General features: G+C 33.9%; 1 long non-coding RNA gene across 1 annotated transcript; it reads left to right on the top strand.

Annotated features, from left to right (window-relative positions):
• Positions 1-1,485: 1,485 nt before the first annotated feature.
• LOC146950421 (uncharacterized) lies at positions 1,486-2,980 on the top strand. The gene is made up of 3 exons (XR_015027533.1): positions 1,486-1,907; positions 2,353-2,478; positions 2,576-2,980. It is a non-coding gene; the product is annotated as an uncharacterized LOC146950421 (long non-coding RNA).

The raw sequence follows: 2,980 nt of genomic DNA, 5'->3' as shown, positions 1-2,980 counted from the left end.
TCCAGCAAGGTTGGTTCGATGGAACAACGATGATCATGTCTGTTCTATCCTAAATGTCGATGGTAGCTGCATCGGAGATCCAATTCGCACAGGTTTTGGAGGTGTTATTCGAAACTATTCAGGCATTTATTTATCTGGCTTCTCGGGTTTCATAAATAGCCCCAACGACATTCTGTTTGCGGAACTGACAGCACTGTACCAAGGTTTAAAAATGGCAATTAGATTGAATTTTGAGGATTTGGTTTGCTATTCTGACTCGCTGCTCGCAGTTAACCTCATCAATGGAGACACCTCTCAATTTCATGCCTATGCCGTGATCATTCAGGATATCAAGGACATGTTGGTTTCTAGAAATTACTCGCTTCATCACACCCTCTGAGAAGGCAACCAGTGTGCAGACTTTATGGCGAAGCTCGGAGCATCGACGGATGGTGAATTGTCAGTTCATTCCTCTCCTCCTGAAGGCCTGATACCGCTTCTTAGGACGAATGAGCTGGGAACTCTTTTCATTAGGAACTAGCTGTTCTCTCTTCTGTTTCTGTTTTCATCCTTTTTCTGTTTTCTTTTAATTAGCCTTGTTACCAAAAAAAAGTAATTTGAATTGCACTAAATTACTACTTATTTCAATTAGCTGTTAACTCTTGTTAATTTAAGCACATAATTTCTTTGTAGTTCCTATAATCAACGGCTAAAAGAAATTAATAAATCCAAGCCTCTCATAATTGCTATTATACAATGCAATGTCTTGCAAATCGTGTATGCTAGCGGGACTGATTCGATTCATTCCTTAATGTTGAAATAAACTGGCATTAAACCCTAGCATTGGTGACATTGCAAGTCGTTCATGCTACTAACAAATAACACCAAGCACATTATAATTACACACCAAGTACTATCATTTATATTCCCATTTATCCCCACCAATTCGTCTGCCTATAACTTCTATACTGCGAGATAAATTTCTGCCACATAAAAGATAGACCGAGAAGTCAATATACTAGAAGTGGTGACATGGTTTTTTAAGTCTATGGTGGCGATAATCATGTTCTAAAAGTGCAGACGACATATCCCTTCTCTTTTTCCTGTCTGATTTTCTTCTGAGTTTTTTTTTTTTTGTGAGGGAGGTGTGCGTCATTAGTTAAAACAATGAAGGGGGTGAATGTTCAAGTTTAAAAATTAGAGTAGGTCTATTTGTCAGTCAAAGAGACTTCAAGTGAGGATAATATAATTTCCCCTAAATTTTTTATTTCATTGAGCGTTTTTCACCCTTTTCAATTTGTTTGAAAGCTCAATTTGGCGAGAAGTTCTTAATCACAAACATTTGGTACAAAGTTATTAATCACTAAACAAGAAATCAAAATTGACCCGAAGATGGTCTGATACCTAGCTATTTATTAACTGGCCACAACGACTCTAATGAATTTGATTATTACATTCCAACAACACTATTCTCTATATAACAATGTCTAATCTCAAAGGATCATTAACTAAAGCTATTCTCTTTATAACATTCAACAGCTAGCATATTCAACTAACATTCCAAAACAAACAATCAAGACCATTTGATGCTTCCTTATATAAGCTCCAAATCCATCAAATTCAATTGTACAAAAGCTCCAAATCTCTTTTTTCTTTGAAACTCACCACTGTTTTTCTTACTTTTAATTTCACTTGTATGTTGATGTAGCAAAAACAAAAAATTTATTGTGAATTAATGGTCTTAAACGCACACTATTTACTTGAAATACATATTTATCCCATGAAACTTATACACCAGTCTCTTTATATTGATGAACTCGATCTTGTGTTGAGATATGCAATTTCTAAAGTGGGAAGAAAAGATTCAATGGTTCAAGGGGTGGAGACGTAACCTTTCTATTCCATCCTCACTAAGAGTTTGGATACAGGTAAATTATATGTCTTTTTAATCTATACATCTAATTGTTATTGATTCAACATTTCACTACTTCTGACAAAAGAAAAATTAGGAATAATTCTTCCTGCATTTTTTTTAACAATATCCAACATCTTTTTATGAAATGGGTTCTGCATGCATTTTTCAAAGGTTTTTTACTACATTTTTTTTCCTCCTCCACTGACTTGGATGTAAAAAAGTATTGCAATTTCATCGATCCACCTGACTTGATATGATTTTCCACTCGGCATCGTGAAGTTGACATGGCCTGTTGAATTTTCAGTAGAGAAATCTCCACAATTTTGTTATCTCTAGAAATTTACTTTTCTGTTTGTTGGGAAAGTGTTTTATTTAGAAATATTTTCAAAAGTATTAATTACTTTTCTCTCAAGTTACTTTCTGATAGAAAAAAATAATTTATTTCTTTTGTTGAACAGAATCACCACCAAACCAAAAAACCTATGGTGCAATTCTGCTGGAGGTACTTTTTAATTTTTTGAAGGATCTGGAGATACTAAATGGTAAAAAGAACACAAGAAGGTTCTACTAGTGTTTTCAACTATGTACGTTTCTTCTAGTTCACTCTTGTTATTGATCTAATTAGCTAATGATGATTGTGATACGTTGATTTGTAATTAATTCATTTGGAATTTGTATCAGGCATGAACATTATAATTTGATTGTTTAATGGACCGGACGCTAACGGAAGATTGCAACAAAGATTAGTTCAATAAATGTACACAAGACGATCCAGATGATTGTCGAATATTTTGACAATGCTTGATGGTGATATTGCAACCACGCGCCAACTCCAAAATAGACAAATTCTAGCCAGAAATAAGTTTGCAAGTGACAATTACTATATATAGTGTTAGTGAAACCATGTCTTTGTCTAGGTAGATAGCGTGTTGTTTTGCCTAGGTATTTTGGAATGGTTTTTCTCCAGCCTTGTAATTTTATGAGTTTTGTTCTTTCTTTTATCCTTTGTAATTGGTCAAATACTCCTTGTACTCTTCTCTCTATTTTTTAAATATATATTATATTTTCCATTAAAAAGAAAAACAA

This window comes from Medicago sativa, chromosome 2 (assembly GCF_051527215.1).
Source record: "Medicago sativa cultivar Bolivia chromosome 2, Bolivia_mono, whole genome shotgun sequence".
In the NCBI taxonomy this organism is placed as follows: Eukaryota; Viridiplantae; Streptophyta; class Magnoliopsida; order Fabales; family Fabaceae; genus Medicago; species Medicago sativa.
Note: the sequence above shows the minus strand (reverse complement) of the source record. Positions and strands in the feature narration are given on the sequence as shown.